This window comes from Lepidochelys kempii, chromosome 7 (genome assembly GCF_965140265.1).
Source record: "Lepidochelys kempii isolate rLepKem1 chromosome 7, rLepKem1.hap2, whole genome shotgun sequence".
NCBI lineage: Eukaryota > Metazoa > Chordata > Testudines > Cheloniidae > Lepidochelys > Lepidochelys kempii.
In genome coordinates this window covers 85790172-85811630 of record NC_133262.1, presented here as the reverse complement: position 1 = coordinate 85811630, position 21459 = coordinate 85790172, and positions in this window count along the sequence as shown.

Genomic DNA, 21459 nt, shown 5'->3' with positions numbered 1-21459 from the left:
AAGACTAAAACTAAAATCCATAGAGGTGGGCATTGTTTTCTAAAAATTGCAGCAGAATCTCCGGTTATGCTTCCTACTCAGAGTAAGCATAGGGATGGGAGGAAAGAATGTGCAGACACTAGCCACCGCTGCTCACTCGTGGAACTGTTTCAATGTGTCCTCCAAATGGTTAACATGTATGGGATCCACTCATTCCTAAAGGCTAGAGCACACATATTTCTCCTAAATTCCATACGGCCGTTTGTTTCGTATGTGCCCCTTTTGAACTGAATTGGACGTAAACCCACTAAATGAATGACACATGGAGCAGGAGAGACTTTTAGGACTTTTTTTTTTAATTTGATAGATGCATTTTTTCGCAGTCCCTGCCTGGATGAAGAAAGCAAGCTGGGTTCCTAAAAGAAGCAGTGACTTGCTAGAGCAGTGAAGAATAATTGTCTGAAGTTCTGGAGCTCAGCTGCCTCTAACCTTCGATTTACGTGTTCCCAATTAAATGCTTAAAATAAGGCATAAAACCAAACTGACTTCTTTAAGGGTCAAGCCTCCAGGGTAGTTATAGATCATTTAATTTAATGGAGGACTGTGAGCAACATGAGTGACACAATTGAAGATTTTATTTAATATAAAACAATTAAGCAAACAGGCATTACAGTATAACCATACAGTGCAGGATACTCACATTCTAAGACTAAATGTGGGAGAAAAGTGGAGTAATAAGAAAAGTAGGGATCAGTGGCAACCCCAGGGTGAAGGATTGGGTGAAAACTCATCTACCTTGGGTGCTTGGTGTTGACCCAGAAGGGAGGCCTGGCAGTTTCGGTGCTTGAGACCTCACTAGCAAATGGCTTTAAAAAAGCCATTGCCACAAGTGGCTTCTACAGTGCCAGGTGCAGATTGCATAAGATAAAAGTATGAAAAGAAAACAAATCTCCACAGCAGCTAAAGGTTTTCTTCAGTCAGGACATTAAAGGTAAAACTAGTCCTGTAGCTAAAAGAACAATTCTGCCATCTGCTGTGCAAAGAGAGTTAAAGCAGCCCAAACTGATTTCCAACTTGAAGGAACAGTGAATCTGGGAGACCTTGTTTTAGTCCTTGCAGTTCAATTTTCTTTTGAATGTGAGTCATGGAGCCTTTGCCTTTTGCCCCATATTACCTTGTCTATGTCATAAATCCGTGCCAGAGTTACAGATAAGAGTGAAAAGTAATAAATGATTTAACACCTCTCGGCCAGAATGTTTGTGTCCCAAAAACAGTTATACATTTAAAGTGTGTCCTAGAACTTAGGAAATGGGGTTTCAATCACTTTTGAAAAGGGCTGAATTCCATAACCCTTTGGCCAAGAGATGTTCAGTCCAGAGGCAAATATATAACCAGCAGAGGGCAGTGCTACTCACTGGAAGCCCTAAGCAAAAATATTTTGAGCGCCCCCTCCCCCACCTTCTAAAATACTAATTTCATTATTTTCACAATCCAAAAAAAATCCCAACCCTACACATCCTTCTATACTTGTTAAACAGTTCACATTAAATAAGATGAATGATATTTTGGGGTAATGCTAAATCAAGGCCCCCCTTGAACTGCCTGGGTCTCAAACAGTTGCTGAGTATACTTACAAGTTCCAAGCATATAAGTAGGAATTATGAACAAACAAAGAGGCTATTTTACTGCACAAACATTATGGGAATTACGAGGGGAAAAGTTTTCTCCTATGAGTATATTCATTGGAGTGACTAAACACAAAGAAAACCCCAAAACATAACTAAAACTTGGACGTAACAATTAAAATACAATATAAATCATAGTATGCAGTGCGATAGAGCATTTTCTACTCTACAAAACATCAGTGTAAAAGAACAGGAAAGCTTTGTTATATTACAAACAAGTTAAATGAAGCAAATGCAATCAGTTTGCTCACTTCTAAAAATATATATTCAGAGACATGAGTAATATTAAATGTTTTTAGTATTGTGCGTTCAAAACAAAATTGCCTCATAGAGCATTTACGTAATAGAAAGGTAATGAGGGCTGATTAATGCTTGTTACTCACTATAATTCAGCCTGAAAGAGCTTGTTCTGTTAACAAAAACTAACTAGACATTTAGTTGGGATAAATACGTAGTTTTTTGTCTTTTCAATCAGATTGCACCCCAGGCGAAATCCTAGATGTGGCTTAATGTTTGATGCTTTGTCTGATAGTGTGGAGCTGATGTCTTTATTATATAAGGAGATAAAGATTTCAGAGTAACACAAGACTGTCATTTCTTTCAAATATGCTTGTAGTTGCCATTGACGTTGCATGCAACCAATCAATACATACAGTCCTAATTAAACCACTTTAATTATTTAGTTGACCACATAGAACATGACCAAACAAAAGAAACATGTACAGTTCTGTGGTGCATTGAGGGATAGTGTACACGACATGACAATATATTTTTGGTAATATTAATTAAGTAAATTAAATAGAGTAAAGGGTGGCCAGTGTTGATTTGCCTTCGTGCCCACTCATTTCTATAAGGAAGGTAATCTATCAGTTGGTACAGAAGTGTGATTATGCAGATACTTAGGAAGAGATCCATGCTCTTTAGTTTAAACACAGTGAATAAAATAAATGACAAGTTGTCTAGTGACAAAATGCTTTTGTTACTATTTTCTTGATCAGATAAGGGCAATGACCCACTTTAGCATTCTTTAAAGGTCTCTCTAACTGGCAAAATGGAAGATCCTCACTTCCAGTCCCATACTGTGGCCAAAAGGGCTAATGCGATCCTTATACGTATAAACAGGGAAGTAGTGTACAGGATTTTAACTCCTTGTATGGCACTGGCAACACCAATCCTGGACTACTATGTACAGTTTTGGTGTCTGCATTTTTAAAATGTTGAAAAATTGGAGAGGATTTAGGAAAGAACCACAAAAATTATTCAAGGGCTGGAGAAAATGCCTTGCAAGGAGAGACTAGAGCTCAATCTGTTTAGCCTATCAAAAAGATGACTGAGAGGTGATTAATGGCTGGGAGTTAAAGCCAGACCAATTCCAATTAGAAATAAGACACACGTTCTTAAAGTGCGAGCGATTAACCATTGGAACAAACTGCCAGACCAGCTGCCTTTTGAGAAGATATTTAGTCAAACATTAGTTATTGGACTTAATGCAGAGGTAATGGTGAAATTTCAGGACCTATGATGTACAAGACGTCAGACTAGATGATCTAAGGCCCTTCTAACCACACCCCCTTCCAGTTTGCTTCATCCCTTTTCCTAGCAGGATGTTATTGCTGCCTACAACTGGCCTCTTGCCGGGAGGTATGGATGGTTGGTGGATGAAGTAGAACCTGGTTAAAACAATGAGTTCTAAGCCATGCGGAGAGCACCTGGGACAGTATTTTAAGGGATTGGAGACCTGCTAATTCATGCACCACTTTCTTCTGGGCCTGAGCCAAAGTTCACTGAAATAAAAGGGAATCTTTCCATTGATTGCAATGGGGTTTGGATCAGGCTCCAGATTAGCAGGAACTCTGGAATACTGTGGGCACCACCCTGAGGCCCAAAAGGGGCGAGAATGACTTTTCAGGGGAATCAGCCATATTGATACTGAATTATTTGAAGTCTAGAAAACTTGACTTGTAGAGAGAGACTTAAGTTCAATCTATTTAATTGATCTGAGAGAAGGTTAAGAGGTGACTTGATTACAGGATTGACGTATTTATGTGGGGAAGTTTATTTCTGACAGTAGACAGTGCTTTAATTTATCAGAAAAAGGCATGACAAAATCCCGTGGTTGAAAGTGAAAGCTAGACAAATTCAGACTAGAAACGAGATGCAATTTTTTTAACAATGAGGGTAACTAACCACTGGAGCAATTTACCTATGGACATAGTCAATTCCCCAACTTTTAAATCAAGACTGGATGCCTTTCTACAAGATAAGCTGCAGTTCAAATGGAAGCTTTGGACGTGATGTAGAAATTACGGGGGAAGCTTCTATGACCTGTGTAATGCAGGAGGTCAAAATGGATGAGCCTAACGGTCCTGCCAAGCCTTAAAATCTATGATGCGCACCTTTATTCCACCATAACTGTGTCCACAATAAGAGGTTGTACCACTTTAAAGATACGGTCCAGAGTGACCTAAACAAATTGGAGGATTGGGGCAAAAGAAATCTGAGGAGGTTCAACAAGGACAAGTGCAGAGTCCTGCACTTAGGACGGAAGAATCCAATGCACTGCTATAGGCTGGGGACCGACTGGCTAAGCAGCAGTTCTGCAGAAAAGGACCTGGGGATTACAGTGGACGAGAAGCTGGATATGAGTCAACAGTGTGTTCTTGTTGCCAAGAAGGCTAGTGGCATATTGGGCTGCATTAGTAGGATACTTGCCAGCAGATCGAGGGAAGTGATTATTCCCCTCTATTCAGCACTGGTGAGACCACATCTGGAGTATTGCGTCGAGTTTTGTGCCCCCCTCTCCCCCCCCACACACACACAGAGAAATGATGTGGACAAATTGGAGAGAGTCCCGCAGAGAGCAATGAAAATTATTAGGGGGCTGGGGCACAGGACTTATGAGGAGAGGCTGAGGGAACTGGTGTTATTTAGTCTGCAGAAGAGAAGAGTGAGGGGGGATTTGATAGCAGCCTTCAACTACCTGAAAGGGGGTTCCAAAGAGGATGGAGCTAGGCTATTCTCAGCGGTGGCAGATGACAGAACAAGAAGCAATGGTCTCAAGCTGCAGTGGGGGAGATCAAGGTTGGAAATTAGGAAAAACTATTTCACTAGAAGGGTGGTGAAGCGCTGGAATGGGTTACCTAGGGAGGTGGTGGAATCTCCATCCTTACAGATTTTAAAGGCCCAGCTTGACAAAGCCAGGGCTGGGATGATTTAGTTGGGGATTGGTCCTGCTTTGAGCAAGGGGTTGGACTAGATGACCTCCTGAGGTCTCTTCCAACACTAATCTTCTATGATTCTATGATCTGTTTCTATATCCATGTAATTAAATTGGTCCAAACATAAAAAGTGTAGAGAAGCCCTCATTCACTCAGCAGAACCAGAAAAGGAAATACTAGTCTAGAAATACACTAATCATTCTCTAGGTGTCAGGAGTACCTGGTTCTGTACTGCCCAACATATAAGGGTGAGATAAAGATCCAAAGAAAAAATGGCATCTTGAAATTCTGAAGGCCACCTTTTTTTAGCATAAATAACATTTTCTAAAATTAGATTCAGCCTTCATTATTTCTTCTGTTTAGCACAAATGCAGGGAGACTTGGGCTGGATGAAGGTAATCTTTGGTCTAAAGCTATCATAATTATTAGTATTTATTGTTTGTATTACCATGGTGCCTAGGAACCCTCATCTTGAACCAGGACCCCATTGTGCTAAGCACTGTACAAACATAAAACAAAGACAGTCCCTGCCCCAAATAGCTTACAATCTAAGTGTAAGATGAGACAACAGATGGATACAGACAGCTGGGGGAGAACAAGTAAACAGTGAGACAGTATCGGTCAGTACAATAGGCAGTGGTCTCTGCACGCTAGCAGCCTAACAGTTGTCAAAGTTTATGTAGCCATCAGGGCAAAGGATAGTTTTGAGGTCGGATGTGAAGGTGGGTGAGATAGCTTTGTGGGTGTTTATGTGAGGGGCAGCAAGGGAGAGCGCATGAAGGTGTTTGTATTTTTTGCACTTAGCACTCTTTGGCTGTTGATCACAAGGCACTTTACAAAGGTAAGCACTATTATCCCTATTTTATATACAGGGAAACTGAGGCACAGAGGGCAAACTGACTTGCCCCAGGTTAGAAAACAAGTTAGTGACAGATCTAGAATAGAAACCATGTTTACTTATTTCCAGTCAAGTATTTACTCATTGGACCATGCTGTCTGTCTTCCCCCACCCGCCTTATTGATTTAAGAGTATTTACATGCTCATTTGAGAGTCTAAACCTGAAGCATCTTTTCTTTCAGTTTAATAGATCTCCCTTTATTATTTTTTTAAGTGGCTTGTGTTATTTGTAAATACGGTGCATGGGCTAACGCAATCATATTGTCACATGCCTCCAGGACACTTTTTAGCCAAGTATAAAGCTGTTTGATACCATCAATATTGATTTAAATCTGAGATTGAACTAACAGAACTAGAAACAGCCTGAGGGCCTTTGGGCAGTTGAAGCTCCTTGTTTAGTTCACCCTTCAAACAATGCAGGCATCTTAAAACAGAGCCTGAGTTTTCCTCTGTACAGCTATTGACCATGTATGATAAGGTGCAGTTGAGCTGTGTGCTCAGCAGACTGTAAATAACTTCAACACTGAACCACTAACCTGATGATGGGACAACCACATAGAGCTCAGTTGGGAACAACTTCCTGTTATGCAGTCCAAATTTTCTTTAGCTCATTTTCATTCCATTATTCTTAGGTATACCTGTTACACACCTGGAGCAATGTCTCAGAAGGAGCCAGCAAACACAGTCTGCCTTGTACACATGTTGAAAGGGTTATTTTGAAGTGATCAAACAGTAGAAAATTTGTATTAATGACAGAGTTCTTGCATAGCCTGGATTTTGCTGAGACAGTCTAATCAGACTGCTCAGAAGACCAAGTAAGACTTCCCCATCCAAATGCCCTTACGCTAAGGGATGGTGCACTGGACTGGGAGCCACAAGAGAGTGAGTTCTGGTCTCATATCTACTGCCTGTATCTTTGTGCACACCTTAGTGAGCAAGGTCACATCCTATATTCTGGAAAGCAATTAAGTATCATCCCCCTGTTTTACAAATAAACTAAGAGGCAACTCCAGGTCACTTTAAAGCGAGCTGGGAATAAAACCCAAGTCTTTCTTGTGACCAATCCAAATCTTACCCTGTTAGCTGCACTGCATTTCAGAATGAATGTGCCAAATCTATGGGCTCAACTGTCCTGTCTGCTACTACTGTTATACACACCTGCTAACGCTCCCTGCAGAGCCAGGAGCAGACCACAGACTATCTCCAATAGCTTATTGGTGTTCAGCAAATGGTTGTGTAAAACACTGACAAAGCATGTGGCAAGTCTCCCTCTGTGGTGTGTCCACACAGAAAAAATAACTGTTACTCTTTCTGTGTAAATAGATGAGGTTTGTGCTGAGGCTCTGAAGATCCAGGATTCAAACCCTCCTGACAACCCATTACTGGGAGGAGGCTTAAAGTGGCATGTAAGCCAATTTGTTTTTCCAATTTTCCTCTTTTAATCTTTTAAATTTAATTAAATTTATTTAATTCACACAGTGAGAAAGCATCTTTAAAAACAGCTTTTATCATTTAAAATTATCAGGTCATACCATGACACACAACAAAACACAGGTGTTTTGCATTTTGGTTATTTGTCATACAATTCAATTGCTTGTGTCCAATATTGGCAGGACTGAGAGGAATGCTGAGTGATGCTAGTTAGGTCAGGGAGGTTACTTGTCTTTCATCCCTACTCTCCAATAAAGCTCAGTTTACATATTTTCTTGTGAGCTATTCCCAAAGAAGGATCAGAAACAACAGTCATTTACGCTGCTCTGTTTGAAGCAAGGGGATAGGAATATACTTGGGTAGTCCATTCTTCATTCCTCTGTTTTTCTTTCAGAAGCAAAAAAGTGTCTGACTGCCAAGGCAGTTTTAAAAATAGTTAAATGAAATAGACTGAGTGCATTTATCCTGAGAGGCGCTGCTTTTTATGTTGTCTGATCATAGTATGTCTCTGCAGTCGCTCTATTCCTTAATTGTATATTCTTTGTTGCAAAATTAAGGCAACTTTAGTATAAAATGCTGAGGCCAGTCCTTTCCAGTAGAAATAGTAAAATTCAATCTCCATTTTTAAACCTTAAAATGTCTCCATTGTTCATTTAGGCCAGGGGTGGCTTTCCTGAGCCTGAGGAGGAGCCAGAATGTACCAATGTACGTTGCCAAAGAGCCAGCAGCCCCCCATCAGCTCCACCCCCAGCTCCTCCCACCCACTGGCAGCCCCACCAATTAGTGCCCCCCCTTCCCCACACCTCCTGATCTGCTGTTTCATGGAGTGCAAGAGGCTCAGTGGGGGGAGGGGAGAGGAGCAAGGGCACAGCAGGCTCAAGGGAGGGGGCGGGAAGGAGTAGAGTGGGGGCAGAGCCAGGGGTTGAGCCGTGAGCACCCCCCGGCACATTGGAAAGTTGGTGCCTGTAGCTCCAGCCCCAGAGTCGGTGCCTATACAAGGAGCCGCATATTAACCTCTGAAGAGCCGCATGCGGCTCCGGAGCCACAGGTTGGCCACCCCCTGATTTAGAGGCTAGTCAGAGCCAGGGTTGATTTGCATGAAGATGGCCCCACTCCCCCAAGGAAAAACCCATGCGAGCTGTGTTATCTGCTCAGTCAGATGAAGCTATAGTCACCCACAAATCACACCACAGGTGGAACTGGGAGAGGGGAAAGTGGTGGTAGTTTTCTAAATTCCACCCACAAAATAAGCTCTGGCCATGTCAGTTGGCATAATGAAATATGGCTCATGGAGATTTTCAACATATTGATCACACATGCCACTGGGCTCAGCTCCCCCTTGTGGGACTTGAATGTGCCCATAGTTACTGCTAGGCTGGTTTGGTTCGCTCCTTGAATGGGGGTGGAGAGAAATTAGTGGTATCCCCCTATTGTCACCCAGTTGTGACACCAAAATTAGATGCAATTTATAGTACATTGTACTAATTTGTGACCCTTCCTCTCCTGTCTTACCTGAGCAATGAAATAGTTAACAATATTGATGTTTAAATTATCGTCACTGGGCATCTGAGCTAGCACCCACACTGAGACGTATGGAGCTGCTCCCACTTCTCAGAGCTATTGTTCCAGACTCTCTGAAGACTAATTTCTGCATCAGTTACACTCAGGTCATGTTTCTGAGGTTTTCATCATCATTATAACTATAGAGGCTTAGGGGGTTCTTTTAAAATTGAAAGCTGAGATTTTGGAAAATGAGACAGCAGCTTGAGAGCAGTGTCAGTGTGTCATGTCCCCCCAGTCTGAGCCATGTCCCACTATTATTATTCTCTGTGTCCCTATTAGTCTCTCTAGGTTTTGGGAGTTGTAATTAAAATGTAAGTTATAACCTTGTTTTGATTTCCTTCAATTGTATCTTCTCTTCTCTTTAGTTCCTCTCCTCAGCCAAAGCCTTTCCTTTGAGATCTAATCTGAATGCTTTGACATTTAAACAAAACTCTCTCTCCATCCCTGTTCTCACTCTCCCTGGTCTTGTTCCAGAGAGGCAGGGTTGCTGCTGGTAACGAATGTGTGTCATGATTCCAGAATCCTGTTCCCTCACTCAGCCATTCCCTCTGCAGCCTTCAGCAAGTCACTTCACCGTCTGTAAACTGCCTCTCAGAGCTGTTATTAGATTCAATTAACCGTTTATGCAGCACTTTTGAGATCCTCAAAAGGAGCTATACAAGTGCACCACTTGATTAGTATTATCACTTTTAGTCTCCACAAACACTACAAATAATAAATGGAACTAAAACTGAAAATGACCCCCTCAGGCCCAACAATGGGACACTCACTTTGAAAGCTACCCCTAAGCCACTGCTACTGAGATATAGATGGTAGTTTTAACAAAAGATACAGATAGGGTGCTGTGATTTTCCTGGATTTTGAGCGATGTCTTCGTTGTGTCAATTCAGATGCTTATTATCAGTAAATAAACTAGCAGAAGGTATTCCTTGATATGGAAAGAGAAAGCAATTTAGTACCAATAATATCAGCACTTACCATGATGATGAGTGCTTTAGATAGATAATGTATGGCAATGCATGCATCATTCCAACTGACGGAGTGTTTAATCTTTTCAGAATATAAATAAAGAGCCTTTGCCAGTGAAAATGATGCATGCGTATTTGAGGCTGATACAGATTTAATTGTAAAAAAAAAAAAAAAAAAGGGCAAAGTCATTTGAACGTAGGTTGGCTGTCCTCTAGCATGGCCTATATCACTTGTTCTGAACCCATTCAAACTCAAATGGCGTTATCAGAGCTAGAAGAAAAATGTCCAGCACACCACTCCTTTTTTAAAAGGAGTGCAGTTCACATATCCTGGTGGTCTCCTGAAATCCTATGGGCCTCATGCTGGCCCCACGGAGATCAGATGAATTTTAAACACTGATTGAAACATCTTCACAAACAATCCTTTCAAAAAGGGAGGAAAAGAGCGCTCCTTTTAAAGTGGTGGGTTGTTTTATTTTTGCGTTAGTAATAGTTTCAGATCTTGAGTCCATATAACTTGCTGGCTAGGTCTGTTTATATAGTTTCTATTTTGTTATGTTATGAATACAAATAGCATCTATTTTTTCCTGCAATGCAGAACATTTACTACCTGCCTTGTTGTGTATTGTTTGATTGCGTGCTTAATTAAAGCACATTTATTTTATTGTGGCCACCAGATCATCTGTGTATACTACAGAAATTAAAATGAGCTGCCGCCAGCAGCTGACACAAATCAACGTCCCCTCACTCTTTTCCATCTCCACCCATAGGTCAGATGATTACTCTATTACAGGCCCCGTTTACGAAAAACTAGAGTGACTAAATGTCTTATCCCTTGTCCTACAAATCGCCAAATGCTGGCTTAGGCAAATCAAGAGGAAGTGAATTCCAGAGCCAAGGACTGGGGCAGACTGCAGGAGTGTTCTGACAGAATGCACCTGTTGAGATGAGCCCCAGAGAAAGAGGAGGTCTCTGCAAAAGTCTGGTTCCAGGTTATCCAGGGCTATCAATGAGAATAAACGCTTTGCAGCACAAATGAAAGAGGACTGGGGCTCTGGACAGAAGGTATGGAACATATGACTTGGTACTGCATGACATTTTGATTAAAAAACTAGAATGATATAAAATTAACATAGCACACATTAACTGGATTAAAAACTGGCTAACTGATAGGTCTCAAAATGTGAACTGGGAATAGTCATTGAGCAGGTGTGTTTCTAGTGGGGTCCCACAGGGATCAGTTCTTGGTCCTATGCTATTTAACATTTTTATCTGAAAAAAAAATCCCATAAAATAATCACTAATGTTTGCAGATGACACACAAATTGGGGGAGTGTAAAATAATGAAGAGATCATATTACTGATACTTAATGGTAAACTGGGTGCAAGCAATGTGTTTTAATACAACTCAATGTAAATGTATACATGTAGGAACAAATAACATAGGCCATACTTACAAGATGGGGCAGTCTATCCTGGGAAGTAGTGACTTTCTGAAAAAGATTTGGGGCTCGTGGTGGATAATCAGCTCCACATGAGCTCCCAGTGCAACCCTGTGGCCAAAGGTACTAATGTGATCCTTGGATGCAAAAACGGGGAATACTGAGTAGGAGCAGAGAAGTTATTTTATCTCTGTATTTGGCACTGGTGCGACCGTGGCTGGAACTTCTGGTGCCCACAATTCAGGATGTTGATAAATGGGAGAGGGTTCAGAGAGGAGCCACAAGAATGATGAAAGGATTAAAAAACATGCCTTATAGTGATAGATTCAAAGAGCTCTATCTGTTAGCTTAACAAAGAGAAGGTTAAGCGGTGGAATGATTAAAGTCTGTAAGTATCTACATTGGGAACAAATATTTAATACTGGCTCTTCAATCAAGCAAAGAAAGGTAAAACATGATCCAATGGCTTTAAGTTGAAGCTAGACAAATTCAGATGGGAATTGTGCGAGGATAATTAGCCATTGGAACAGTTTACCAAGGGTCATGGTGGATTCTCAATCACTGACAATTTTTAAATCAAGATGGGATGTTTTTCTAAAAGATACGTTCAAGGGTTTGGGGGGGAACTTCTGTGGCCCATGTTATACAGGAGGTCACACTAGATGATCACAGTGATCCCATCTGGCCTTGGAATCTCTGCATCTAAGTGTTGCTCTGCTGGCCAGCATAACAAGGTGAGCAGCCACATTCTGCACTAGCTGAAGTCTGAGTGAGCCTAGGCACAGCACATTACAGGAATCCAGAAAGGACAGTGCATAGGTATGGAGAATCATGGTGAGTTTGGCATAGCAAAGGAAAGAGCACAATATCTGGGCCAGCTGAAGGAGGCAAAAGGTATTCCAGGCCCCTTCTGCTTTCTGGGAATCCAGGAGCAGAGCTGGATCCAATAAGACTCAAAGAATACAAACCACTGTGACAAAAAGATGGAGTCTTTGGTCTGTTATGCAATGAAAAGTGGCCTTAAAACAGCTGGAGATGGCGAGTGGAGAATTCACTCCACTGTAAAGGGAGACTCTCCACCAGAAGGTATCTGGTGGAGGCAGCTCTGCTGCCCTTTGTGCCAACTGGCATAAGAAGGAGGAAGCATATTGGGGCATTCTGGGAGCAGGGCATGAGTAGAATCGGAAGGGCATGGCAGACTGGAGGTCCCTAACTTGGGCTGAAGTTGAGATGCTCTGAATCAGGGAGTTCTACCCTTTCTCAGTTGTCTGAGCTCTGCTGAGATGATGTGGACAATCAAGCCCATAGTATCAGTTTGCACAGGTTTTTGCTTCAGTTCAGGATTTATTTGTCTCTGGAGGAGCTCTTGGGAAGGAAGAGGGCTGAGTTTTCTTTTCAAAGCAGAGATGTGGTTGGAGAGACTTCTTTTTTTGCTGGCGTTAGTGCAGATTCATCCATGGTGTAACTCTACTGACCACATTGGATTTACTCCAGAACTGAGTCAAGTGTGTCAATTCATTTAATTTATGTGACACATATATATATATATACACACACACATAAAAGTCCCCTTTGCTAATTTAAATCAAGGGTGAGATTAACCCCCTTCCAGAGAGGGAGCAATCATCCACCCAAGAGTTCCTCAAGATCCTTCTCCTGACCCAGGAGCTTCTGTCTTTTTTGGACTGAGACTAATCAGATAATTTAACGGAGGATTGTAACTCAGCCAGCAACTGGGAAAGCAAGGCAATCGTCCAGAATCCAGCCTCAATGAGAAAGTGATGTAGAGCAAAGTTCCTTCCACCTCCTTCAATTCATCATTTGCAGCTCAAAACATCCCACACTCTTTCCTTATGGTTGCATATATCTGTACATACTGAACAGGAAACTGTGTGTGAAGGGAGGATAAGCAATTGCCCATTCTAGCCCTCTGGGTTGATATGGACAGCATAATGGTCAAGCAATTCATTCCATTCCTGCCAACTCCTGCAGAAAGGATTTCACTGAGTTTAATTGTGTGTGAACATATGTATTACACAGAAAAAATGACATTAAAAGAACATCATTAAAGTTGCAAAGTCAAGCACACAAAAGTTAGGAAATGCCAAAATTAAGCCTGCCTGTGCAACCTTAATTTTGGTCCACTGTACATATGCATTATGATAGTCTTTAATTACCAGATTACATATTATTTTTTCATAGGACATCTGCTTCATTCAGTGCACAGGGTGGATGGACAGTGCTCAGTTAATGAACAACTACTCAGTATTTTGTTTTACCTTCATTGTTCAGTGTGTGCCCCTAGGCCTACTTTATTGCCCACTATTCAAAACCCACTCGGAATACAGAATTATTAATTTCCTCATGTGATTTTTCTATCACACTCATCAATATATTCCCAGTTCTTCACAAACATTAGTTATCTTGACAACATCCTTATAAGGTGAGGCAATGGCACTATCCCCATTTTACTGATAGGGAACTTGAAGCAGTGAGCGATTAAGGTAAAAGTTTCCACTAATTTTGGGAACCCAAATTGCGATACATAGTGTGATAAATGAGAGGGGGACTAGCTCCCTTTTGTGAACAGCCAGTTAGCTACAGCATTCCTCTTGGTAGCTGTTCTCCACTTGCTTTACCTGTAAACGGTTAAAAAGTTTGACTGCATGCATAGGTAAAAGGAAGTGAGTGGGCACCTGACCAAAAGAGCCAATGGGAGGGCTAGAACTTTTTAAAATTGGAAAAAAACTTTCCCTTTGTCTGTCTGTCTGTTGTTCTTCGGAGAGAGGAAACACATAGCAGAAATGCTATAAGAAGTTTTAAGCCAGGTATAGAAAATCATCAGATCATACCTAGAACTACTTATTTGAACCTCAGATATATAAGTAAATCAGGAAATGTCTAGGAAGATGTGATTAGGGTTATTTCTTTTATTTCTTATTGGCTTGTGGACACTGCTGTGCTAACCCCCAAATGCTTTTGTTTTGCTTGTAACCTTCAAGCTGGACCTCAAGAAAACCATTCTTGATGCTTTATTATTATATTTGCTCTTTTTAATTCTAGCAATAGCCTAAGTTCCAGATGTATTTTCTTTCTTTTTGTTTTTCATAAAATTTACCCTTTTTAAGAACAGGATTGGGTTGTGGGTGGTGGTGTTGTTTTGGTGTCCTAAGAGGTTTGTGCATATGTTGTTTAATTAGCTGGTGGCAACAGCTGATTTCCTTTGTTTTCTTTCTCAGCTCTTCCCCGGGGGGGTGGGGGTCGGGGTGTTGATAGGGCTTGTGGGTACCCCACAAGAAGGAATTTCCAAGTGCTCCTTCTTGGGTTCTCAAAAGGGGCGTGGGGCTTTGCACTTGGGTGGTGGCAGCGTCTACCCATCCAAGGTCAGAGAGAAGCTATGACCTTGGGAGTTTAATACCAGCCAGGAGTGGCCAGTATTCATTTTTAGAATCCTTGTGGGCCCCCACCTTCTGCACTCAAAGTGCCAGAGTAGGGAATCAGCCTTGATACATGGGACTGGATTTTTCAGCAAATTTAGTGTTCTACAGCACTTTATATAGTGAAGTTGAGCTGCCACTGACTTCAGTTGCAGCTGGGAGTGCTTAGCACTTCTGCAAATCAGACCCCAAGGTCTCAAGTCAGACAGCTAGAAAATGGGGAACATGCTATTAGTGATCACTTGTGAAATGTCTCATTTAAGTGACTTGACTTGTATCTCACAGGAACTCTGTAACAGAGGAAGGGTTGGAATAAAATTCTTCAGGGCAGCATTCAACTGCCTTTTCCATAAGATCATCCATTCTTTTTCTGCAACCTCATGGCTTATTCACCACCCACCTTCCAACTTCTGCAACAAATGAGGCAGGAGTCTCCTGTGACGATTGGACTTACAAAGCATATCCCTATTGTGAGCTCAAATGTAAAAAATATGCCCATATTCATAAGATGTTACAATAAAATGTACATGAAAAATAGGTCACGTCATTTACAGCACTGAATGTTGCAACAAATACAAAAGAATCAGTCTAAATGAAAAAGGCCACATTGATATAATCCACAGACAGTTGAAATTATGCTTGGTAAAAACAGATGATTTGGAACCAGAAGTTAATAGACCAAAATTGCTGTGATAGCTATTAGGCCTAATTGGCGGACAAAATAATGCAGGAGCTGAACTAAGTTCATAGACAATCCGCACCTGCTGATAGTGGGGGGGCACAACCCCAGTACAGTTCGAGTCAGCCCCCCTCCCACCCCCACTAATTCCCTCTCTCCCTCTGGAAAGCAGCGCTGCCATCCCGGAAAGCAGCAGCCTCTCCCTGCAGCTTCTATCTGTTCCTCCTGTCTCTTCCTCGCCACCTAGCAGCTCACTGGCTCAGTTGCCCAGCAGGGAGGGGGCCCAGCCACTCAATCTGGGGGGACATATGACCCCACATGCCCCCCCCACGCCACCTCTAACATTCATTTTTCCCCTTCTTAGGTTTCTTAAAAAGACCTGTTCAGATAGTTCAGTTCAGCTGTGCTTCTCATCTCCTGTCCCACCTTGCATCCCAGCTCAATCCCTGAACAGCCAGCACCACAACTCATCTCAATTCATCTAAAGGACTTTCTTCCTGAGAGGAAGGCCAGCTGGCCTTAACCTTGCTCAAGGAATTTTGTTTTCACCCGTGAGCACTGAAAGTTATCACAGTATAACTTTATATAAAAGTTATCACAGTGGCAAACAATCCACAGTCCGTCGGTGGGAATAAGTAATTGTCAGCACTGCAGAGCCACCAAAGATCCTGCATCATTGTCCCATCACTTGTGTTATTTTCTGCCCCCTCCCTTTTCTTTCCTTCTATCCGTTCACTCCCTTGGCTTTTCCCTGAATCCTGAAGTCAACTATGCTGTATTCAGCCATGCCTGCCTTGTCTAAGAAGAATGATGTCCCTGACCAGATTGTAAACCGGGATCAAAGCAGCAGATGTCATCGCTGACTTGCCAGCCAAAAGCATCCACTCGTAACTAACCAATGGTTCCAAAATCCTCAACCAAAGCCATGTTTCACCCATCTTTTCTATCCTCGCTCTCTTCCACCTTATATGTGTCTAATTAAGACAAGGATAAGTAACAGCTATCTACATGTCAGGACTGGGAGTAAAATTAATCCTTTCCCTTTCATCAAAGAAAAGTTCTGAAAATGAGTCTGATGTTTTGCCTCCAAAAATAGAAAGGCTTTAAAAGTTTTGACTGGTTGTTTTGTATAATCACTCAACCAATTTCATTATAAATGCCTGATTTAATTTCTTGTTCTTTCTTGTGTTTAATCAATAAACTTTTAATTTGACTAAATGCTTTTGAGTGTTTGCCAAGTAAAACAAAGGCCTGTCCTTAAAATAACCCCAAACCTACCTATCACTGTTTAATGTTGGACAGTAAAAGAATCTATGAACATTTTTAACCCTTTGGGCCTTTGAGATCAATTCCATACAACAGGTCCAATGACAGCCTTTTCAGTACACAGCCCTGATTCATCAACCGAGGAGGCCCAGCCTGTACCCTGAATGAGGCAGGGGTCCAGTGAAAATAAAAGTATGTGATCATTTAATTGAAGACAATATCATAATCCATATGCATAAGGGGGCTGAATTCAGGTGGCACAAGCAACCTTAATTCTGGCATTTCCTAACTTTTGAGTGTTTAACTTGCAATCTTAATAATGTTCTTTTAATACAGATTTTCTATATAATTTCCTACATTTTTAAAAAAGCAAACTGAAAAAACAGAAATTCTATCATATTGACACTCATGTGTCATCAGCAGGGGTAGAACCTCAAGATCCACTGTGCAGACCCCTACCACTTGAGCTAACAGAGTAATAGACAGCAATAATAGGATGTCACCTTCTAGATGGACCAGCCCTAGAGGAGGATGAGACTGTGCTGGACATAGGACTGCTATTTAAGTATAATGGGATGCCATAATTTTATCAATGCTGTATGTGATTTGGTCAGTGAGGAGCCATTATTGTATATTGAGTTGTTAGAATTTCCTGTATGACTATTGATCTAATTTGCAGTGGGGGTAGTCAATTTCCTTGCCCAGCCAGACTCTCTTCTCCCATCCCAATTCCTCATCCCCTGTCTCTTTGCCTAGCCTATCCAGTTCCCCACTCCTGGATCCTAATCCAATCTCTCTCTCCTCCTTGCCTCACTGGCTCCCAGTCTGTCTCCCTCCCTAGGCTCCTCATCCAGTCTGTCTCTCCCCATCTGCTCCCCAGCTCCTTGTCCCAGTCTCTCCACTCCCTGGGTCCTTCTCCCAGTCTCTTTGCCCAGCCAGTCCCCATTTTCACCCTGAACCTAGCTCATCAGATCCGTCTCCCCTGCTCCCATTCCTTCCCACACTGATTCCTAGTCCCCGTCTCGCCCCACAGCTCCTCATCTGATTTCATTTCTAACCTGCTCAACCAACAGGCTCTATTCTCCCCCCGACTCCCATTTCTCTCACCAGCTCCCAGTCTCAGCCTCCCTCTCCCCGTTTCCCAGTTGCAGCCTTCCCTCTCCCACTCAATCTCCCAGTCTGTTTCTCTCACCCCAACCCCTGCAACTCCAGTCCCAGTTTCCAACTTCTCCTAATCTACTCCTTTCCCTTTCCCTTGTTTGGCTTTTGTCCCTTCTGCATTCAAATCAGACAGCTTCCTCCTCCATACTGCCTGGGCCCTGTGAGGTGGGAGGAGAGGTTGTCACTGAGGGTATGTCTACACTGCAATTAAAAACCCAAGGCTGGGACCCTCCCACCTTGCAGGGTCCTAGAGCCCAGGCTCCAATGCAAGCTCAAACATCTACAAAACAATTAAACAGCCCCTTAGCCTGAGCTCCAGTCAGCTGGAACAGGCCAGCTATGGGTTTTTAATTGCAATATAGACATAACCTAGGAAAGACAGACTTCCTGCTCTGTTATAGTGCCTGGCCCTACCCTGGCCTGCAGCAGCTGGGAACAGCAACTACAACTACAAGGAAAGTCCAGCTTTGCCCCATAGCCCTGGGCTGGAGAACGCACAGCCCAGTTACAGGTCGGAACTGTCAGAACAGGGAGCATGCTCAGATGCACTGTGGGGAGCATCCACAATTTGGTCAGCTCTAGAAACTGTGAGGGCATGGAGCATGCTCAGTGGGGACAAAGTCTTTGGGGAATTTAGTTGTTTAAAAGCTAAGTAGTCCACACTGAGCATATATGCAAACTGCAATTTTTCAAAGGCTTATAATTTGGCCTAATTTAGGTGGATTTTTACATGGAGGGAGAAAGGCACATCCCTGATACAAAGGCCACTCCGTCCCACAGCCAAATTTCAAGTCTCTGCTTCAAAGTATAGGGGTGCTAGGGCTTTTCAGAAGAAAGATCGCTTAACTCTGGGCAAAACCACTTTTTTCCCCCCATCCTTGTTTTTTGAAATGGCTGAAATTTTCCAGAAAAAAATTAGCCTACAGCCAACATCCAGTATGGAAAACTTCAGCCTAGACAGTTCATGTCTAGCAAAGTTTTGTAAGCAACTAAACACAGGGTCTTTATGGGAAGTGTTGAGTGCCATTAACAGGCAGTGCTACCAGCCCTACCTATAATGAGAGAAAGAGAGCGTGTGCGTCTGTTTGTGTACACAGAACGCTGGTTTTGAGTTTAGAAGGAAGAGGGAGGACCCCCTCTCTCTCTGTGCTTTGGATTCCTTTCACCTACTCCCATTACTTTTAACTGCTGTATACTAGCACTGTAGTAAAACCAGAACTGAATCGTAAAAGCTCTTCTCCTTTGATCCTGTCTTCTGTCAGTTACCTCTTTTCCAGAGTCACCAGACTGAGGGCAAGGATGACTTGTATTTCAGAATAACTGCTCATTACAACAAAGGGTCACCCTATGAATTGCACAGGTCAGAGTAGGAAAGGGAGACATTTGTGTGGAGTACATCTACAAATATAGTGACCTGCGAGGAAGAAAACTGTTAAACTAATGAGGAGTTCAAATAATCTCACTAATAAAAGAATAACTGATCTGAGAGGAAAATAAAATTTCTGTGGCACTGCACATTCCAACACTACAGACCCCAGGAGAAGATGGCCTGATTTATGCTGCTACCATCTCATGATTTTCTATTTGTTGTAAAGAGGCACCAAGACCATTTAACCAGTTCTTTGTTGCCTCACATATCTGGGAGAATGCAGCTTCAGTCCTATTTGTGTCCCAAATTCTTCACTGCCAGATTGCTGACATTCCAAAAGACCAGTGGTACTGTGAAGAAACGCTGCTGGAGTGTGGATTGGGTAGGAAGGCATTAACGTTTTGCACATTACTATCATTATATAATGCGCTAGCTCTGCATCTTCGAGTCACCCGCTCTAGAGGTCAATGCTTTAAAGAGGGCAGATGAGTAGAACCCTTGCCACATATGGAACGCTAGTAGGCAATAAAAATTGGCTTTGTGCTAGAGATGCCTTTCTAACAAAGCCCTTGGTAAAGGGCATTAGGAGCTGGGTTTGCACTGGCCAAGGTGCCAGGTGCAGTCATTACTTTCTAATTACAGATGATAGACATTATGGATCCATCAGTGCTTAAAATCTGCTGCTAAGTGCTCCTGCCTCTGTCAACAATTTCCTCTTACTTTGCTGTGCTCTTGGAAGTGACCTGCTGCGGCTGACTATGAAGTGGTACTGGAAGGCTGCAGGCGACTGCCTGCCCAGTATGACTGGAGGAGCACTATCCATCTCTGCAACACTGTCTCCCAGAGGGGTGGAGGTAGGAGGCTGAGTTGTTCCCCACCTGGTCTTCAGCGATATTGCTGCATCCACTTTCTGTTTCACAAAACTGTTCTTCTCTGGCAACCCTACCCATGCCCTTGAAATCTCCCAACATAGTCGGTGTTCATAATGTCAACAATCTTCAGTGTCTAGGTAATTTAATCTGACCTTAGAATTACCCAATCATTACTCGCTTACTCATTACTCACACAAATTCCAGACCTCTTAAGCATTTTGAACAATTATCAATACAATCTGAACTCAAGATGTGCACCAACTCTATGCCGTGAACTAAAGCAGTAGCCTGACTAGTTCATCCAGGAGAGAAAACTCTATATCAGCATTACATAGTCATCATGAAAATTTGGCAACTCCCAGGAATCAAATCTGCACACTTGCCTTTTACCATGATTATGAAGTTAATGAAAATAACATTTTACTGACTCACTGAGTTACTTGCCCAGAATGAATAGATGTTTGCAAGGCTCTTATAGTAGCTGTCCTATCTCATACAAGAGCATTAGAACAAATACACACACAAGTTCATCCCACTCTCCTGCTAGTTAACCACACTTATCTTGCAGATCAAAATCTTTTACAGATTTAAACGCAAAGCACCAAAGAAGGCACCTGACTGAATTAGTAGGTCTCATTCATACAGGGTGAAATGCCCCACTGTGCAGAAGGCCAGCCCAAGGCCTATGCAGCACCCAACTCCCACTTACGCCCTTGGCACAAAGATTAATTTCATTCACAGTGAGCATCACCTGCAGTGGCTTATGTGAAGTGAATGAGATAGTAATAATTTAAATTAAATTAAATTTAAATTAATTTAAATTAAAAAAAAATTGACAACTGCAACAATAATTGATGGGGGGATAACACATTAAAACACACAGCATCACTGAAAGTGAATTGCAAAACTTAGTTATAACAAAAAAAATTGATTCTAAGTTATTAGCCAAATATATGTACAGAATTAAACATTACAAATCCAACCATATTTCACAACAAAATATCTGAAAATCAGTTCTTCCTTTGGTGACCTGCCAGAATGTGAATTAGGGATTCTGTGTTTGCCTTGCAACAATTACTAATTATCTGGGTCTATTCCTAGACAATATTCCAGTTCCTGATATTTCTGAATGGATCAAAACTTACTCTTAAGCCAACACTGAGATGTTGACTACTGATAACTGATCCAGTGATAGAGATGAGTTCTGGTAGGTGATATCAAGGTAAGTCAGAAATAACTCTTGTGTGGAAACCTGTATCTTGGGGATTTTAGATCTGCTGGATTTTAAGGAGTTTTGCTGAGCCAAAAGTGGCCAAAAAAGGCACCAAAGGACCCTCTCAATCTGCAAACATGTCGTAAAATTGTTGCCAAAAATAAGCACAAAATGGATTCAAAAGAAATGACTGAATTTCTGTTTAGCCTAAAAAGTGACCTCCAGGAACTCTTATCAGGTCACAAGTTGCCATAGACCAGAAATTCCAGGATAGATAG